This window comes from Talpa europaea (genome assembly GCF_964194135.1).
Source record: "Talpa europaea genome assembly, chromosome: 2".
Classification (NCBI taxonomy): domain Eukaryota; kingdom Metazoa; phylum Chordata; class Mammalia; order Eulipotyphla; family Talpidae; genus Talpa; species Talpa europaea.
In genome coordinates, this window is record NC_140068.1 from 55,110,049 (window position 1) to 55,132,067 (window position 22,019).

Sequence of the window (22,019 nt, forward strand, 5' to 3'; positions counted from 1 at the left end):
AAAATTATCAAGCACATATATTTTGATGTTGCATATATGTTAATATAATTATTATCATTATTTTCACTGATGAATCTGCAAACCCTGATGGTTAGGTTTAGACCAAATTAGACAGAATCTGCTTATACAATCAAAAATATTTATATAGTTGTGAAAAGAGTTTATTTCTGAAGCATGTGCTTATTTAATTCCACTTCACTTTGATACCGTAATTTCAGGTGTTCAGGCCTAGTCTCCCAGGCAGGAACAGATCCCAGGCTGCAGCAGCAGTGCTGAGTCCCAGCCACTGGACCACCACGGCCTATCCCGGAGCTGTAGCAAGAACTTCACTGATGCTCAGGCAAGTGAGAAGAGGCAAATTTGTTTAGAGAAAGAAAAAGCTTATTGAGGAGAAAAGGGGCAGAAATAAAGTGGGACTCACAGGCAGATGGAATCAGGGCAGGGAGGAGCAACGAAGCCGAAGCAGAGTCATGTCCAGGGAATATACACCTTCTTTCCCTAATTACTCTATTGCTCCATTAGTCTTTTCGTGATTGCTTAGTTCTTATGGTCTCACTCACTCTATCTCAATGTCTCTGTGCCCAGAATTAAGTCTCCATATCCCAGCCTTTATCTTAGCATACTTTTCTTTACTATCCTTGTTCCAGAATGACCTGTTGCCCCTAGTCCTGGGGTGTTTGATCAATTCCCTTTGGAATTGTTGCCCTTATCTCTGGAGGAATAAGCCTCCTTATTCCTCTGAGTCTTTTCCTATTGTATTCTGACCCTGAGGGCTCTCCACTTGCCCTATGACTCATTTCATAAGGAATGCAATTAAACAAAAAGAGATTTTGGAATTTTTAAAACGAAACATAATTTATTTCACTTCCCTTTTGAAGTCTTTATTTTGAACAGTCTACACGTGCTGGAAGGAACTCTCGGCAATGGGCAAAAATGGCCATGACCACATGTGGTGGGCTGGGAGTCACACGATGAGGGTCTAGAGTGAACACCTAATTCTGTCATATTTCACTGCCAGCATTTTGTAATGCACATTGCTGAGATATGTATTCTCTTTGTATTTACTCCCTTTTCTATAAAATTAAGTTTTGAAATTTCTAGTTTTATTTAAACAATGAAATAAGAAATGAAGCAGACAAAGCAATTTTATGCTAGGGCTGGGAAATGATAACATAAAGTCAACAAGAATAGGACAGAATTGATCATCAAAAGGTTTCAAAAGAAGTAGAATCTTCTGTGTTAAGAATTAGCACTTTAAGGTATAGCCATAATTCTTGTAATGAGAATGCCTCTTGCTATGGAAATACATGAATTGTCCTTTATTATGTAAGCAACTGTTGGAATCCACAGTTTTTGTATGTTCAATGAAACAACCAACACAGAACCTGGAAATACGTAGTTTTAGGAAAGAATAATCTTCTTCCATGAAAATAAGGCCTATCATGAGTTGTCAGCTATCTTCCCTAGTCTAGTGGCAGTAAATCTTATCATTCTTTGCTCCTCATGTAACTGGGTCCCACACATAAGAAATACAATTGATTGGCCAAATCATAAGAAATACAATTGACTGCAGAAGGGGGTGTGGATTAATTCAGTCTTGGGGATTCAAGGTTTTTGGATCTTCAGCCTTTGGGGTGAGCAGATTCTGGCCTCCACAGAGCTGATCTTCCAGAAAGTTATTGCAGGTTTCTGAAGGTGGAGGCCTCCAGCAGCCAACCTCAGAGAGGAAAAGTTCAGAGGCTTTGCAATTAGGGGAGTGACTGAACTGTAGGGGAGTGACTGAACTGTTCCCAGTTTTGCTGTGGTTACAGCGAGTGTGGCCATTTGCTGGGTTGTTCATCCACTGCAGCTGCTGTCCTGAGTGTCGCTTGTCTGGTGCTGCGCTGGGGCATCCTGGCATCTCCAGGAGCAGCTCCTGTTGCATCTTTTGCTGTCTTCGTGAGTGGAACCTGGCCTGGAGGGAGTCTGGCTGCTGTGTGCTCCAGGTCAGTGGAGGCCAAAAGACACCATCTTGGACACATGGCCTATTGTTTCAGAGAGGAGCTCTGAATCCTCAGTGGCAGGAAGATGCCATAATAGATTCTTTTGTTGAAGACTGAAAAACACTGGACACTGCTTCGGGTGAGTAAAGGCCAGTTTTGGCTTCAGTAACTCTGCTTTTCCCTGGTTTATTAAATAAATCCCATTATTATTGTTCCCTGAGCTTGAGTAGTCTTGAAATTGTACAAGCGGGTGAAGAACTCAGTGACTGGTAAACTATTTGGGCAGTGTCCTTGGCCAGTTTTTAGTGCCCCTTGCCGCTCTGTATCACTCATTGCTATGGACTGATAACTTAACTTGAAATGTCGTTTGTTAGAAATAAGGAGATACTGGGCATGGGGACTATTTGGAGTATAACATTTAAACAATAAGATAAAAAACTGGAATGAAACCAACAAAAAATTGATGTGAATCATCATTCTTGCTAATATTGAGCCAGAGATCACCTTTGTGGTTTATCTCAGCTGATTAGCTGTTTCCTTTCAACTCATACTTGAGCAATCTAGATTCTAAGTTCATTATTTTATTATCTCACCACTACTTTGGCACAAGTCTTTTGGCTTCTGATTTGGCTCTAAATCAGTTTAGTTCATACCTACATCTTAGTCAAAATAATTTTTTTTTCACTTGGGAATTATGTGGAGACAAAACAAAACAAACCTTAGCCAGGAGGAAGCGAGGCAATATTTTCTTTATTCATTAAAGCATCATCAATCCAAACTAAGTCTTTCTCAGCAAGCTATCATTTATTACCAATACTTGAAGTTTCTGTGACTTAATCCATATACACACCATTAATAACCTCCCCAAATTTAAGAATATCATGTTAATTCACAGTTTCTTTTTGCCACATTTTTCAATACTTTAAGACCACCAGGCACGCTACTTTTCTAATTACATCAAAAGTAGAGAAATTAAGCTTTTAAAAGAAAATTGTGTCATTTGATTTTTTAACAGAACTGAATCCAACTCATTGAATTGAGTGAATGAATATATAATATATTTTGTCTTATAGCTAAGTTTTGAAAATTCAAAAATTGTTTTGATATATGATTTAAAGATAATTGTGAAGCAAAAAAAGCTTGAACTTAGGTGAGCTAACTGTGACTTACATTGAGACAGTGTATCAGCATATCATACATACATCCTTTTCTAAGTCCTATGGAATTTAATACTTTAGTTTAATACTAAAAATGCATTTCTTGTTCTCAAAGTAAAATTTATTCAGCATTGGGTTTAGACCAAGAGTAAAAATTGTGCTTTATTGTTTATAGTTCAGAACTCAAAAGCCTCTGCTATAACTCAGTACCATATTTGAGGAAGATGTTTTATTCATTCATTTTCACCTATGTGTTCAAGTCTAAATTTTAGTTTGTGTTCTTGATAAATAAACTTAGACCACATAATTCTTTACTTTGATCCTCACTAGTTATAAACAAACCATTTTGAGATTAATTGCAGATGCCTCCTGACAGAAGCTTATCTTTGCCCTAACTAGCAATTAAATCTCCCCAACCATGTTCATTTTCAATTGAGATACAGATAAGTTTTTAAATATTATGGCTTGTTGAAAATAAACAAAAACTTTTCCAACCCAGCCTTTATTATGAACCTGCTGGCTAGGTAGAGAAAGCCTTGACCTAGATCTTTACCATTAATTAATTGTCTACCATGATCTTTGACTTTGGTTAGCTGTACAATTACCATTGCTCTTTTGTCTCCATAATGCAACTTGAACTTCGGTAAAGTAGTGGCAAAAAAAAAAAATATTCAGTAAGAATTCAAAACTGAACTGTTTAATATGACATTTGTTTCAAGGGTTTGAGAAAGAAGGGAAAGAAACCAGTTTGAAGCTCAGCAGAGCTCCTTTATTTTCTTTAGAGAATAACAGTAAATCAAAGAAGCACGGATTTTAATCTATATCAACATTTTTAGATGAGAAGGAAGATATACAGTTCATAGAGATTTTAGAAATCTGCATCAAAATGTGCCAAAGAGATGTAGGTAAAAATTTTACAGGACCCAAAATAAGAAAGGTTGCACTCTCCTCCCCTAAATAGTACTAGCTCTGCCGGGGAAATGAGAATAGCAAGTGGAAGGTAAAAATAACACAAACTCCTTATAAACAGGAAGGAGTAAATTAATTGATATATTGCCATATGTGTTATGCTAGACTCACACCCGAAATGACGAAAAGACAATTTTCTCTACCACTTTAAAAAAAAAAAAAAGTCATGAATTTTGATTTTGAGTCATCAACCTTTTGGCCTTCTGTGTGAAACCAGATCCATAAGACATAAGCCAAAGTGGCAAGACCAGCTCTTTCCTACCAGCTAAGTGGAGGAATGTCACATGGCTTTGTTGGCGCTGCTGCCCCCCACCTCCCGACCCCCCACTCCCACACACACCGAACTACCCCCATCCCCCACTCCCCCCCAAGGCCAGTGGAGGCTGCAGAGTTGTTGGCAGCTGTAGTGATGGTTTCCTGCCCTGCTGCTCCAGTGGCCAGCCCAGGTTTCTCTAAAAGCATCAGAGGCTGTGGCTGCAGAGGTAGTTGCTGCCTATGGGCAGTCCCTCCCCCACGCAAGCCAAATTTGAGCTCTGAGGCCCTAACTCTGGAACTAGCTGGAGTTTCCTGTAGGCTGCACAGAAGTGCTGCCTCTGGGCAGCACCCAGGAAGCCCTGCAGCAGGAGGAGGCTGCAGGACAGCTATATGGAGGCCCAATTCAGTGGGCCAGGCTTGATGGTTACCCCAGAATAGCCAGATTTGAACACCTAAGCTCTTCCCCTACACCAACCAAGTGCGCAGCTTGTAGGCAGTGCAGGCAGCAGTGCAAGTGGCAGCTGGTAGTGTGCATTTTACCATCTTCCACCAGTGGACCCGCAGGGGCTCAGGCTGCTAGCAGAAGCCGGCATTGATGGCAGTTGACTGTGGTTCCCTTGCCGAACTGCCCAACAGTAGTCAGTCCTACTGGGGCTGCAGTGACAAGTTTGCCCTGTGCCAGAGCAAACTATGGCAGAACTATAGCACTGTTTCATGTCGACTGAACTTCCACTTGGACTTGAGAAATCCAGCGTATAGTAGAGACCAGCATCCTATGGCTGAAAGGACAAGGGGAAAAGCAATGCTCGGAAGAGACTTTTGTTCAGTATGGTGTATGGGACAGAGATGCATCAAGCATGTGAAGCATGAACAAGGGATGCTGCTCTATTGCAGATGTCCAAGGTTGGGGTGAGGTGCTTGGGCAGAATAAGTGGTAAAGGAGGAACAATCAGAAGTGATAGCAGAGTTCTCACTAAGTGGAAACTCAGAGTCAGACTTGATTTGATTTTGACAAAACAAAACAAAATATATTTCTTGTACCAAGTGTCCTGGAGCAGTTTATACTGTTACACTGTTAACACCTCATTAGGCTGAGTCAGCTCTCCTAAATAATTGGGAAAGCAGATCTGCTATTCCCTCAGTTCTGAGTGCTCCCCAAAAGTTACCAGGTTTTTTCGGAATGTTCATTAACAACAACAAATATCTCAGGAATAGTTTCCAGACACCAGAGTTCTACTGAAATATATATATATATATATATATATATATATATTTCTAAGTTATGTCTGACAACACTAAAGAGTCTGTTGCCATAAGAACTAAAACATTGGCAGCACAATGTATGTTCTATAACCACTTCTGTCCGTATGTTTCATCTGTACTTCTGCTTCATTGTTCCTGGAATTTTTAAGTTCATAATAGTTTTGCTTTTGACCCTGAAAACATTGTAAAGTAGTGTTATTGTGTGTGTGTTTCCAAACAGTGAATTGTGTACATTTTCAACAATGGGAATTATAGGTACACAGTAAAAATTATAATAAACCAAATAACAGGCTCAAAATAAGACTTTTATGCTTGCTAAGATGGCAGATAAAAATCTAGGACAAAAGAACTGACGCAATGGAAATGTCTTGCTGTATGCTAGTTAGATTCACCACCCACAGGAAAACAAAACATCCAATAATGGCATTCATTTGTTTAAAGTTATATAACTATATAATGCTGTCATTGTGAATCTTGAGCCATACACATGGTTATTTTCTTATTGCACCAATTTGAATGTAGACTTACTGAATTATGTGAATTGTCAACCAGCTTTGTCTTGGAACATTTGTGAGCTATATACAAGGTAGCAAATGGGTAAAATAGAAAGTGTGCTTTTCACTACACCAAAAGAAACCAGACAATGTTTGTTCCTGGCAAGTGTAAGTGTAATAAAAAGTATGACTTTTTATTATATTTATTCCTCATTCTTTTGAAAAAGATGTTCCCACTTTTATTATAAAACAATTACTGATTATATATGTTTATTTAGGGGTAACGATGCCCTTATCAGATCTTAAAACATGGCTAAATATATTTAAGGTATATGGCTAACATTTTACAAAAATCTTTGTGTTCACTTAAAGATTATAAGATAAACAACTTTTATAGATTTTCTTAATTAAACAAAGATCAGAAATACTGGACATTCACAAATAACGATAATGTAGTAGAAATGTTAATTTTAAGATTTTTTTTTTTTTGCTGAAACTGCAGTCACAATTATTCATTCTGTCTCATTCACAAGAATGAAATAATTTATGAGGATGTTGCTTTTCCTTGTATATAGCATTCAACTACATAAAACCTGACCCATGCCTGACTTTTAGCAGTTATTTATAAATTAATTAACTATATTCACAGAGAAATTGTGCACACCTGGTAAATTATGGAGTCAATTGTTCATTTTGCCCCCTTATTGAGTGGTGCACAGCATCCTGAGCAAGCAATTCAATTACGCTCTGGGGCTGCAGGTGAAAATAAAGGTCCACTTGAGATGGTTTCCCAGCTTTGGCCCAGTGACAAAAAATAATCAAGATGTGATATTCAACTTTTTTCCACTTGAACCATATTTTTGAATTAAAATTGAATGTATAAAATGTGAAATTGTGTTGCCTTTGAAACGTCAGGAAAAATATCATATTGCTGCCTATACAAACATAACATTACTAGCTGGGTGGTGTTATGTTGGGATTCTATATGTGAAGTGACAAGTGATGAAACATGACTCCACTACAGGTTATTATGTCTTGCAAAAATGTGATGCACTCATTGAAAGAAAAACAGTTTTAAATCTTCAGTCAAATACCCACTGAAAAAAATTAATACCCACCTTGTGTTTTTTCTAAAGAAGCATGACAATATTGGGTAATTTATATACAATTAAGGCATATTTTCATTTTATATAACTCATAAATCATACATACATGAATATAAGTCATATATCATATATATGGTGATTGTTATCAGAGTGAAAGAAAGCTAAGCTAAAAGTTCCCAAGTAAACTACTTCAATATTTTCTAAGGAACCATTGACTTTCATTTTCTTGAGAAAAAAATATTTTTAATTCCTGTAAAACTTTCCCATATTTGGTAATATATATGTATTCTTGAACAATGAAGAAGTAAGGATCTGATACTAATTTTGGTAAGTAGGTTTCTAAAGGGAAAGCAGAGCTCCACTGAGAAAAGAAAGCATCTGTCCTTTTGGCTGGATATGATACTAACTCCACATGAATGTGCATAGGGAAACCAAGTATTCCCTGCAGTAATTGTTATTAGTCTAGGCCTAAGGATATGCATGCACACAAATGTAATGAAATTTTTTAATTATTAATTTTAAATATAAATTCTTATGCTATAATCTGTTCCCTGATGTCAGAGTATCAAAAAAATATATTTCAGACAAGATGGTGGCAGAACAAAGTCAATAACTCCTGAAGGAAAAGCAGATAATTACACTGCACACTGGAAACAATGTCTTAAGGAGGATCCCCAGGAAGTAGCAGAACTGGATGAGTGGGTTAACACAGTAGTTGAGGTGAGTGGACTTGCTAATTGACCTTGCATGTCAGGCCCTAGCAGAACCAGAGTCCTAGGGCAGTATCTGGAAGCAGCTCTGTCACAGTAGGCACCCACACACCCCAGCATACCCTGGGGCATGACCTTAAAGCATCCCAGACATAGGTAATCTCTGATAAACAGTGTAGTAGGTGCTGTGGAAGGGTGCAGACATGACATACTCTGGCAAAGGCAGGACTTGGCTCTACTGGCTGCAGCTTTTGGAATAGTGAGTCGGAGGGACACTGTTAGGAGACAATTCCACAGATAGGAGTCGGATTGATAATCCTTGGAGAGTAGAGACTGGTGCAAACTTCATAAGGGTTAATACAGAGGAGATTCATGCTGCGTTGACAGGTGAATAGGAAGAGTAACCGGGAGGTTGTGGTTTAGAGTAGGGAACAAGGATAACAAGACTATCAGCTGAGCATGGGGTCCTACGCGGGAGGGAGCAGGGTAGATGTAGTATGGATACTCAATCCCTTGAAGGAGGGATAAACATTGTGGAGGATCTGGGACATTCTACATAGTCTCGGTCCCTGGTAAAGATTATGGTAGAGCAGGCATTCTGACTTACATTCCCACTTTCCACTCCTTCCCAACCCCTTGGACTGGTACTTACTTTGTGAGGTACACTGAGAGCACAGGGACTGTTGAGTCTTTCATTCCAAACTCTAGATAGGAGGATTATTTGGAGGGCCACAATTATAAGCCAGTCCTACCAAGCTCATCCACACAAAAATCTGTGCCCCCTAATGCCCTCTTCCATAGTGTGAACTGAGCAATATCAAACAGATGTGAGGAAATATAGGAGTCCCCAAAGGCCTAAATACAGTCACACATGCATATACATACATACACTCATACATATACATACATGCATGTATACATACAATAAAACAAAACTGCAGGTCTACCTATGAGGAAAGTAAAATATTTTATTCCCCTAAGTAACTGTTAAAGTTATTGAAAAATAATAGTAGGGATGCCTTAAGTAGCACAATGGGCAAACAAAAGAAACAACAAATGGTATTATGAGACCTCAAGAGAATATGACATAAAGTGAGAATAACACTCCGAAATGCAAACACAAAAAGATAGTTTATCTTCCTATCAAATAGAATCTCAAAGATATAGAAGAAGAATTAAAAATGTGAAGGCATGACACAAAAAATACATTAATGGACAGAGGCTGCGGGCAGCTTGGCAACCCAGCGCTCAACCACTGCGCCACTGGGGAGGCCCAAATTGACCAATATTAAAGCTCCATGAAGGAACTAGTTACAGTAATCTCTCTTAAGAGACACCCTTTACTGAAGGAAGGTCTGGTAGCTACAGGTACTGTGACATTCTATGAAATTAAACAATATGAGAATTTCTGATTGGTAAACCTCCCTTATAGGGTCTGGTACGAGGCTTTGCCTAAGACTTCAAAACAGAGTTGTTTCCATAATCCAACTATTGGTGCTTTGCAGGACATAAGTTCAGTCCATCTGGTTGGCTGCTTTGAAAACTCCAACCTGTGCTCTATCCATGACAAAAGTGTAACAACTGGGTCAAAGACATACATTAGCAAGCCACAGATGTGGAGAACATGTTTAAGAAGTCACTGTGAAAGGAAACATTTCATTATAATTTTTTTTCTCTTCTTCCTGTAATTGGTAATTCTGAATGTTATTTTTTCCCTATGGGTAAAAAGTACCAAATTACATAATTGCAAGTGGAAAAAATAGGAGACAGAAATTCAGAATTGGCAGTTTTCTATTTTCCTTTGTGTGTGAATTTTTAATATAAATATAGGTATGGAAAGCATTAATTAATGCAAGTCAAAATGTTTCAATGAGCAAGCTTCAGCAGTTTGACTTTAAAACAATTATAACTAAACCTGTTAAATATTTCTGGGCAATTACAATATTTAGATTTTTTTTAAGTAAATTTCCTCTTGACAGCAACTAAATGGTATTTGAAGAATTTTTCTCATACAGTAGATTCCATCCAGTCACTATGCTTTTCCGAGTTGTCCTACATGTAAGTACATGCTTTTAATATGGCTTGCCTTCTGGGCTGTTTCTGTAAATTTGCTATTAAAACACATTAAATTATTTTAAAAAGAGCTAAGTGGAGAGCAAGTTAAAGATTTCTTCAAAACAGCATAGCACTTAATCATACAATGCATTTGACACAGTGACCATATGTAAAAGAGGCAGAACAAGTTAGTATGTATGTGTAAGAATAAAATTTCTAGAAAATGTACTTTGGAGTCATAGTAAAGTACTAAATGGGAAAGAATAAAGCTCTAAATTTGTATGGTTTTAGAAAATACATAATAATTATAGTCTAAAAAATTGTGAAATTATGTAAACTACAGTCATGGAAAAATTTCAATTTAGTACCTGTAGTATTTTTCATTTGACTTAACAAAAGTCAAGTCATACAAGATTGTTCTCCTAGAAATGAATGATTTTATCAGTTGAATTGAATTAACTACACATGATTTTTGATTGAGAGTTGTTGATCTGCAAGAGACTATGGTGACTGTTCATGGATGACATGGTGATGGGAAATTTGTGGGAATTACACCTGACAGCAGAAATCAAACATTGTACAAAAATGAACAATGATGAAATATATACATGTATTATATGTGTATAATAGATATAATATATATTGTCCAAGAATCCAAGAATCCAAAATGGCATTCAGAATTAAATAGGGCCCTCCTGTTCCCCTCCATATAAAAGCTCTGTAGGTCTTTGATGGTTTAGGTTTGATTCTAGTTAGAATGGAATGATGATTCTACCAGTGTCTAGCAATATCCCTAGCACAAGCAAGAATTGTTATCTTTTTTGTTTTTCAAATTTGGAAGAAAACACCCTAAGTTCATCAATAACTGAAGGAAATCAAGCCCTTAGTTCCCAGGAGGAGTTTGTCTCTCACTATCCCCAAGCGTGCCCTGACTAAATCAAGAAACATAATTTGGTACTGTTTGGGTAATATTTTAGCATATAACATGGTTTGAAAAAAAAAGTAACAATTAGAGAATCAAAAAGCATCCTGTGATAGTGTTATGTGATCATTCATACCATTTAATTCTCATGCTGGTAATTAAACCCAGTGCTTTTGCAACCATCAAGAAACCTGAGGCCAACAACTCGTGGCCATGTAACTGAAGTCCTCAGAAAGTCTGCCAAACTCTCCACTTATTTTATGTTGCCCTTTAGGCTATTTGTACAAGATTTTGGAAAACATGAGACATGTCAGAAGAGAGGGGGTTGTGGTTTAATTTTGCCTGTTTCTCAAGTAAAATATTGGCCCAGATGTGTCAGTAAGAATTCGTTGAAAAACAATATCCTCAAACTTAGAAGTAAATTAAATTATTAAGATTTTTATTATCTAGAAATAAAATTGTCTCCATTAAAATTTCTCATTAAGTAACTCAGCCAGGCAGGATTATATACTTCCTAATAGTGGGAGATTTGTATCAACAATGTATAAGACTGTTTCTAGAACATGATGAGTGGTCAGTAAGTATTTGATGGAAAAATGACAAAAATAAATGCACAGACCTTAAGTTCTATGAAGATTGATAAACTGATCAGAAACAGAACAGCTCTTCGTTTAGAATTGCCTCAAGGCAAATTTGTGGCAGAAATTTTCATTGTGAGTTTTAGAAGCAGCATGTGTTACTTAGAAATTAATTTTCATCTTTGCCTAGTAGGGTAGATAAACTTTTATTATTTTAGGTGTATTATTGATTTGTATTATCTTTTGAGGAATTACTCATAGTGATCTTTGCTAGTTTTACTTAAGTTTTTGGTAATATTTATTAATCTTATTAAAAGATAGCCTTATTTTATCTTTGAACAGTTAAAAGTATAAATAGTGTGTTTATTTTTATAGCAAACTATTCTCAGTTTTGAAATAGCATGTTTTGAAAATAATTTTGAAAATAGCATGGTTTAAATGATTCTACATCAATATTTGTATATTTTTTTTTGGCCAAATAAATCTATCATCAATTTAAGATTTCTTTAAATGTATCTTTACTTAGGTATTCTTATTTCCAGATATATGTTAAATATTTGCCTATTTTTTATTGTTTAGTTTAATTCATTTCGTTTTAAATATGTAGTCCTTTTTATCTTTCATTTGACTTTATCTTATCTTGCCTAGAATATTAAAAAAAAAGTTTATCTAGTATATTCATGTCAATTATGTTCTACTTAAATCCATTCTCTGCCCTGCTAACAAAATGAACTTTCTAGACTATAGAAGTGATCATTTTCCCTCATTCTATAGTGTATTTCCTTAAGGTTCAAATTTAAGTGCCTTAGGCTATAAGGCAAGTCTATCAGTCCCTTAACTGTCCATTCATAATTTTCTTCAGGCCCCTTCACATAAATATCTTTCAGTGACATTGGGGGTTAATTATGGAACATATCATGTTGTTTAAAACTTTCATGTTTCCTCATCCTGCAACAGATTCAGTGTGTTGATGTTTTCATATTACTGCCTGGTTTTAACAAAAATTCAGAAGGAACTCAAAATAAAGGCACAATTTTACATTTTTTCACATTTTATTTGATGTTAACTTGCAAAAACCATCTTTAGCTAGATGAATTTAGTCTGGGGAATTTAATCAAAAATTTTCTGGCAGAAGTAGATAAACATATTCAGTGGACATCTCATGGATGTTGACTTGCAGAATGAATTCAAATTGACCTGGCTCTGAGTGTTATCACATGGGTGGTGATTTGGCCAAACAAGTATAAACATAAAGATAATGAGAAATGTAACATAGAAACAGGAAAAGACCTACATGTTGGACTACCATAGGGATCAGTTTTAGAGAGGTCTTAATTAATTTAAGGTAACTTAATATGTTCAAAGTGAATAGATATTTTAAAGAAATTATATCAAACTTCACAGTTTCTTTATTATTAATTGTAATAAGGATGCCATTAAAAGTAAGAAAAAGAAATTCCTAGAGAAGTACATATAGAAACACACACAAAATTATGACAGAAATCTTAAAAGAATAGATTCTTAATAAGATTATAATGTAATGGCTAGTTGTGTCGGTTGTTAATGCAACTCACTTAAAGCACAAGTAGAAGTTAAATATAATAGATGTTGGATTTAAAAAATTCAATAATCTTATAATCAGAACACAAGTGCATTCAAGTTGAAAGCAAATTCAAAAGTTCATAGTTTACATGTAGATGAATTTCCCATGTTTCCATCATTAACAATGTTGACATAATTTTGATGAATTACATCCTTAGTTGTAAAATCTTTGTTGAAATACATGTATATTTTTATATGCACTGCATATAAAAATTGTATGCACTGTATATAAAATTATCAGTGATCACTGTTGGTGGGAGTGCAAACTGCTCCAACCACTATGGAGAGCTGTGTGCAGATTTCTTGACCTACTAAACATAGAGTTTCCATATGATCCAGCAATTTCACTCCTAGGTATTTACCCAAAGGACACAGAAACATCAATTCCAAAGAGCACCTGCACCCCTATGTTTATAGCAGCACTATTTACAATAGCTAAGCTTTGGAAACAACCCAAATGCCCAAAAATAGATGACTGGATCAAGAAGAGGTGGTACATACACACCATGGAATATTACTCAGCATTCAAAAAAGATAAACACATGCAATTTGCAGCAACATGGATGGAGCTGGAAGGGATCATGCTCAGTGAAATAAGCCAGAAAGAAAAAGAAAAATATCAGATGGTCTTACTCATAGCAGGAATCTAGAAAACTTAAATAAGGGACCAGGAAAAAGAATAACTACAAGAAAGTAAAAATCAAAATCAACAAACAACTATGAACCAGAGACACTCTGTGGGGGGGTAGGGGTGGGGAGGGGAGGGATTGGGGTCAAAATAAGGGGGTCACAATTTTATGGGGAATATAAAAATTAAAAAAAATATATAATAAAAAAATGGAAACTGAAAAAAAATCAGTGATCAATATAATACAATTGCAGTATATTTAATTACAATCAAATATTTAATATTTAAATTATTTAATGGCAAAATCCTTTGCTAAAAATAAGGATTCCTTTAATTTATCTGTTTAAAACTAAATAACTGAGTTTAATTTTTATAATTAGTTTTTAAAATGTGATTGAGTAAAACAGAAAAAAAGGAAATGCTGGATCTCTCCGGTGACGCAGTGGTTGAGCACTGGGCTGCGAAGCTGCCCGCAGCCTCTGCAGCGCCACTTTGATCCCAGCCATCGCTGAGGGTCCCACATGGCGCGACAGACCTCTCCTCCTGTCTCGCCCGCTGCTCCCCTCATTTCGTCTCTCTGCCTATTTTGTTCCCTGCTCTGGCTCTGGTGAATTCTCTCACCCTCCTGCGCTTCTGACTGTACCCAATGCGTGTATAAATAAATAAATAAATCTTAAAAAATAAAAGGAAATGCTATAAATTGCATTTATGATCATGTCTAGTAAAAATAACCTAATAAGAAAAAATCATTAATTCCGAGTTGATAAAATTCTAACCCTAAATTCCACATGATTATTCAACTAAGATGTAGATTAAAAATTTGTCTTCAAAAGTGAACACCAAAAAGGGGTCACTAAAATTTAAGTAATTATGTCCTTGGCATTCTTTATTTTATTCACATTTCAGTTTTTATGTTTTAGATTCGTTGAAATCAATAATCAAATTTGTAAATGTATGATATTACTTTTATTAGATTAGTTTATTTTAAAATATAAATTTAGTAATTTTGCCTCCTTTATTTCCCAGAATGATTTCTCAGTGTATATTTCACAGATTTCAACCTTCCACTTTATCTTTTTTCCAAGTATACACAGTTGAAACACCTAACTTGCTGTTTCCATGTTAGGGCATATGGAGAGAAAAATGTAACACATTTAAGGTTTTTATAAGTTAATGCAAAAATCATTAGATATACTTTCTCTTTCAAAGTCCAGGAAGTATATGGAGAGATGTAAGCAGAGTGTTGTCAAGTGACAGGATAACTGTCAAATTGGTAACAATTTATTAATATTTATAATTTTTAACACCTTTATAATAATATGTCAGATTTATTTATAATGACTATGTCATAGTTCCTCATATTGACTATGTCATAGTTCCTCTTCTTTTTGCTGTGCATAGATATTATAGAACTTGAAACTCCAGGGATCTCAGTGCGGTAGTGTCATTTTCTTTCTCCACCTGTTCCTGGTCACATAACTACTATATAGTGTATCCCAGATGGGCTTGCATGCATGTCTTCCTGATTTTAAAACTTATGCTATTTTTCATACACATCTTTCACTAATCCTGTTAAGTCTTCCATTCACATAAATCATTGCTGGAAAACTTTAAGGCAACAATCTCAGCTACATAAGAAGAAAAAATAACAAATTGTATCAGAGACTTGATTCAAAGAGAAGTTGATGACCCACACTGATAATGCCAAAGATTATTTTATTCTTTTCACTCCTCTACCTGGTGAAGGTAATACTGACTTCCTATTTCAATTTCTCAGGAATGAAGGAATAGATTTGCCAATTGGAAGAAACAGTACACTGATTAATCTCTATGAAGTAACTTTTAAGGTTAGTTCACTAGAGTCACAAAGAATCAGGATACAATTCTAATGCTCAGCCTAATGTCATTTGCTAATGACTGTGGACAGGGGAGATGCACACTTTACTTGCAGTATTAGAACTGAATCATCCATGTTACTTCAACTATCAAAAAGAGACTTTTTTTAAGCTTTCTATTGTAATCTCCATTCTACAAAAGTGAGAAAGTACCTATATATTTTTCACTAATACTTAACTGAGTATAATCTAACATAAGATTAAAAGAAAACAAAAGCAAATGTTCCTTAAATATCACCAGTGATATTTCTCAAACTGTTATTCTGATTATTAATTAAAAGAACAAGTCATAGGACCTGAAATGCAAAAGTAAAACATGGGTTATAGATGTATTTAAATCAAAACTTAAACCAACAAAAAGTTCTCTACTGAGAACAATAGTTGTTTTGCAGAAAATTGGGACAACAGAAAATTAATAGTCAAATACTGAAACAGAATACAAAACTTAACAGTAAGAATGGCATGGGTAGCCCTGCAATATTATTTACAGATATACTACTAAAATAAGTTTCAAGTTTTATAAAAAGTGATTATAATAAAGCATTTTAAGTGTGTAGCAATGGATAATAACAATTTCATTTTAGACTTACATCCATATGTATTAAAGTGTGAACATTTCAGAAAATACTAAGTAACCTTCAGTAAAAGGCAATTACAGTAAAAACTTCAAACCCTGAGTGTGATATATTTACATAACCAGAAAGGATAATAAAGTAATTTGATCTAAGCATATCTGTAAAGAGAAATTTAGTCACATATCATGGTATCAGTAGTGCTGCTGAATATAAATATCCCAAATATTTAGTTTTAAAAACTATTAAGAGCCCAATACTGTTTTTATAAATCAAATCATTTAAAGAAGAAAAATTGCCAGCAGTGGCTAAGTATCCTTAAATGCTATCAGTGTATGAAACAATCTCTAATCAAATCATTAAGTCATAACAATGACAAATAGTATTTATGAACAATCCTTTTAGAACATAGCTCATTTCATTTCTGAATAAAGGCTCTTTATAATGGAATTTAATATTGATTAACCATATAAGCATACAATTAATAAATCAATTTAATTCTAAAGCACTGATATTTTACTTATTTTTCCAGTAGACAATTTTTCCAATTGAGAAGTGTGAATTTAAATTCATATATCACCTATTCTCAGGAAAAATTGATAAATGATTTAGAGCTTATTGCTAAATTTGAGTTTTCCTTCTGAAAGGGATTATTTTCCTTTCATTTCCTGGAAAATACATTCATTTTAAAGTTATGTATAATATATATGTATTATTACATGTAAAGTAATATACATAATTGTCAATAGACAATCATATACATATATATGTATACAGAAATTTTAACAATTTTTAGACTGGTTTTATAGATTTATGATAAAAATCTTGGTTTATATTGAGTTAAAATTGGTTAAAATTGAGAAGGTACGAAGATTCTACATGTACTCCCTGCCTACACACACACACATACACACACACACATATGCATAGCTTTCCCCATTATAAACAATACTTATCACAATGGTATATTTGTTACCTAGGCTAAATCAAAATGTCTCAATATGATCACCAAAAGTCCGTAATTTTCCTTGGAGTTATACATTCAGTGATTTTGGATATATGCATAATGGCATACATACATCATATAAAAGAGAGTATTTTCATAGCCCAAAATGAAAATTTCCAATTCATTTCCCATTCCCACCCCTATCCCTACCAACCACTGAACTATTTGCTGTGTCTAGTTTTGCATTTTCCACAATGGCATGCATTTAGTTTCATGTTGAACTTAGCCTTTACAGAGTTACTTCTTGCACTTCAATATACAAATGTGAGGTCCTTCTAGCATATGATAGCTCACTTTGTTTTTTATATCTTTGAATAGTTCAATTGTCTGGAAGTTTCTGTTTATCTGCTAAGTTAATGAACAATATATTAGTTGCTTCCAACTTTTGGCAATTATGAGTAAAGCTGCTATAAATATCTGTGTGTAGATTTTGTGATGAGATAATTTTCAACTCCTTTGGGTAAATACAAAAAGGTGCAATTACTGATATGATATGATACCGATATGGTAAGAGTTTGTTCATTTGTAAGAAATCATTAATCCCCCTTCCAAATTGGCTCTACTATTTTGCCCCCAACAATGTATAAGAATTCTGTTGCTCCACACACTCCTACCATTTGATGTTGTTAGTGTTGTGGATTTTGACCATTTTAAAAGGTGTGTAGCGGTATATCATTGTTTTGGTTAGCATTTTATTAATGTCATATGATGAGAATTCTTTTCATATGCTTATTTGCCATCTGCCTGTCTTTGGTGAGATGTTCATTAAGATATTTGACCTACTTTTTTAATTGGGTTGTTTATTTTCTAATTGTTGAGATTTTAAAGTTCTTGTATATTTTGAATAATAGTCCTTTATCTTTTATCAACAATTTCTCCCAGTTTGTGGTTTGTCTTCTATTTCTATTGAAACTGCTTTTCTCTAAGTACAAGTTTTTAATTTTAATGAGGTCCAGCTTACCAATTCTTCCTTTCATGGGTCATATCCTTGGTGTTATATCTAAGAAGACACCACCTAACCCAGAGTGATCTAGTTTTTCTCCTATGTTATCTTCTGGAAGTTTTATATTTGGGTTTTATATTTACATCTATGATCTATTTTGAATTTTTTTTTTGTGACAGGTGCAGATTATTTCTTTCATCAGGTCTGTCTGTCCAGTTGTTCAAGCACCATCTGTTGAAAATACCATTTTTGCTTTAAACATCTTTTCAATAAAGTGTGTTTTTTTTTTCAGTCCTACCAACATCAGGATGTTCACAGACATCTGAAAATACTTTGATCTATTACAACAATAATATTCAGAAAAAAAGTACTTGATTTTTGGTATTTGTCTTTTAATTTTTTCTTTATCAATAATACATAATTGATTCCAACCGATTTTCTTTTTTTCTAATGCATTTATTTTCCAGTGATTTATGTGTTCATTCCAAGCAATTCAACCAAAGCAACCTCCACCCCTGAGCATTAAACATTTGATCGATATAAGAGTTTTATTGTAGAAAGTAGTGTTAAAAGTTTATTCATTCAGTGCACTCTTTAGAGATGATTAACTGTCTTTATTATATTAAAGCAAACTCAAAGCCATCTGCCAAAGGCGATTGTGTCCAGGCACTGAAACCATTTCATGTGAAAACTCATTTTCAGCCTCCTAATTATTTTTCATTATAGTGGCAGTGTGGAATAGATTGGAATTGGACAGTAATTGCCAGGTCTGAGCAGTGTGGACCATTGCAATGTATCAGTTTAGATGAAGTGTGACAAGGATACATCTAGCTACTATATAACTTCCATTAACCAACTTCCCTGTCCCTGATCATGTAACACTTCATAGAATGTGGTCAGCACAAGGTCATAATAATGGCTTTCTGACTGACTTCAAGTATTTTGTACAAGTGCAAGCTGTTAACCCCCTGTGTTAGCATTGTTCTAGTAATATCTAGTTATTACTGTTGTCAAAAATATCTATTTCTTCAAGAAGGACAAGTAAACTTTTTAAACGTACAAGTTTCAAACTCAAGTTTGACTTCTTTCACATGTAACATTGCAAAAGAAAAAGAATGCCTAAAATTAAAGCAATGATTTCAAATGATGCTATTATAAGCTTTAACTACTCAATTTATTGTTCAATCAATCCAGTATACTGATCATAAAAGTTCTATCCAAGCAGAAAACAATCTCAAATTACTTCTACATGTACAACCAAAGAGATCATTTTTAAGCAAACTGACTAGTAGAGAGCTAAACAGCCACATGTACAGAAAAACCCTTTCCACAGAGAAATTTTTACTAGTAGTAAGACTAATGAAATATTCAAGTGATTATCAAACAGATAATCTTATCCTTACCCTCCGGGGGCATCTGACAATGTCAGAAGGCATTTTTGGTTGTTGTAGCAGGAGGATATTATTGGCATGTAGGGGGTAGAGAACAGGGAATGCTACTAAACATCCTACAAGACATGTATCAGTCTTCCAACAACAAAGAATTATGGCCCCAAATGTCAATATTTCCAGTATTTAAAGACCATGGAATGTATGTGTTAACTTACTTTAAATTTGTTTCCATGATACATGAATGTAAAAAATATCCTTTCATGATTGGCTTTTCTTGGATATTTGCCTTCTGTGGAACATGACACTATCAATATAATTTATTAATAATTTTTGCTGTGTATTATAGTGCATTCTGCTTGACATAAATTCAAACACATTGCAAATTGGGATTTTGGACTTATGGTCATTTAATTGCCTTTCTGAATCAATCATTTCATATGATGCTAGGCTATGTGTGCACCTGCAAAGCCTCATAATGAAATGCTTTCTTTTCAAAACAGAGTCCAATCAAACACTTCTGGGAGCAGCATTTGTTCTTATTTGATGCAGATCATTAATATGCTCTATAAGGAAAATTTGGAGTGAAAAAATTTGGAGTGAAATGACCTGCATTGAGGCCCTTGTTGTGGCCATGGAAACAGTCTTGTAACTATAATTTTATTTTTTTTTAATTTCTGTAATAGTCATATAGTCATGAACACAGCCAGCATTATAAGTATTTCTTCTATATGTTTATGTCTTGAAAAACTTACCTATTTTCTAATTGAAAAAGTATTTTTTCAGTTGTTCTAAATCTTTTGTAACAATCAACATCTTTGTAAATATCTCACAGGGTACTTAAACCTGTAAACTCTACCATTAGGCTTCAAATTATTTTAAAATGTTAAAAGCATTTAGATATGATTATCTTAAACCCCTTTTAAAATCTAGCATAAAACATTGAGTTTTATGACTTAAAACATACAAAAATTTGAAAAAATGTCTCCTCGAATTCATAAATGAAACATTTTTTCTTTTGCACAACCTTAACAATATGTTTGAATATATGAAAATGCAGCTATTTGCATAATTTAATGAGAAATAAACTATTTGATTCACTAGTCAAGGAGACTAGTTTTGATGAACAGAACTGCCAAAGTTAGAAAGTCATAAATTCCCACTTTCATTTATATTTCCAACTCTCTTCTTGACCTTGTGCTCTGTTCTGGATAGTCTGTTATGAGTTTAATCATGGGTTATAAATATATGTCACAACTGAGTAATTGATTAACATGTGGTCTACCTATGTGTAGCAGAAAGGAACATTGCCAATGATCCAATTACAGTGTTACAGTGCACAGAATGCACACTGTAGATCCTACTCACCATTCAGTCGTGTTCAACTCCTCTTATTCACATAAATCTATCTTGCATCTTACTCAATGTAAATTATTTTGCCCTATTAATGTAGAGCTTAGAGAGTCATCTCTATTTCCACACAAACACATGTACACACCAAGCATCAATGCTTGGTACTTTGCTAAAGTTTAAGAGGATTAAGTCTCTGACCTCTAGAAATGCCCAATTTACAAGATAGCAGTAGTGCTATTAAATATATATATATAATCAACAAGTAACAATAAAAAGTAACTGAAGAAGAATAATGATTTAAAACAAAGCCAAATTAATATATCTAAAACAAATCAATATATTTCATCACCATATATATGCTTACATTTATACAAAAAAGATGAATGCTAAATAGAAAAATTGCTGTATAGTATGAAAAGTAGTTTCTGAGTAAAATAGATATGGTAATCAATTACAAATTATAAATTAAGAAACAATCATTTTGTTTTTCTATTAGATTGACATCACTTATAAGTACTAAATATTGCTTATAAAACTGTAGTGGGGTAAACTGGTAACAAAGAATTAATTTTGATTTATAGCTATCAAACTTAAAAATGTATTTTTATAATTATCACATATTTGTCATTTATACTTATCATATATATTTGACCTAGATTGTTAGAAAATGTAGTTTTGATAGTATAATTTTAAGAAACCCATACCAATTTGTAGAGTGATTCTTATCAAATTATTTTTTAAGATTTATTTATTCATTTTACACAAGAACCGGGGTACAGGCCAGATGCACTGGAGGGTGAGAGGATTCACCAGATATAAGGCAGGGAATACAACAGGCAGACTGATGACATACACTGCTGAGGGGAGCAGCGGGTGAGACAGGAGAGGTCTGCTGTGCCATGTGGGACCCTCGCTAGCGGCTGGGATGGAATCAGCTCTGCAAAGACTGTGGACAGCTTCACAGCGCTGCGCTCAACCACCTGAGCCACCAGGGGATGCCCTCAAATTATTTTCAATGCAGCATTATCTTAGTAGCAAAACAATGAAAAATCCCAGAAAAACCCAGAAAGCCTCTTAGGTAACAGTGAGGCAAATTACAGTAAATCTAATAGAATGGGGATGCTCTATAGGAAAATGTTTT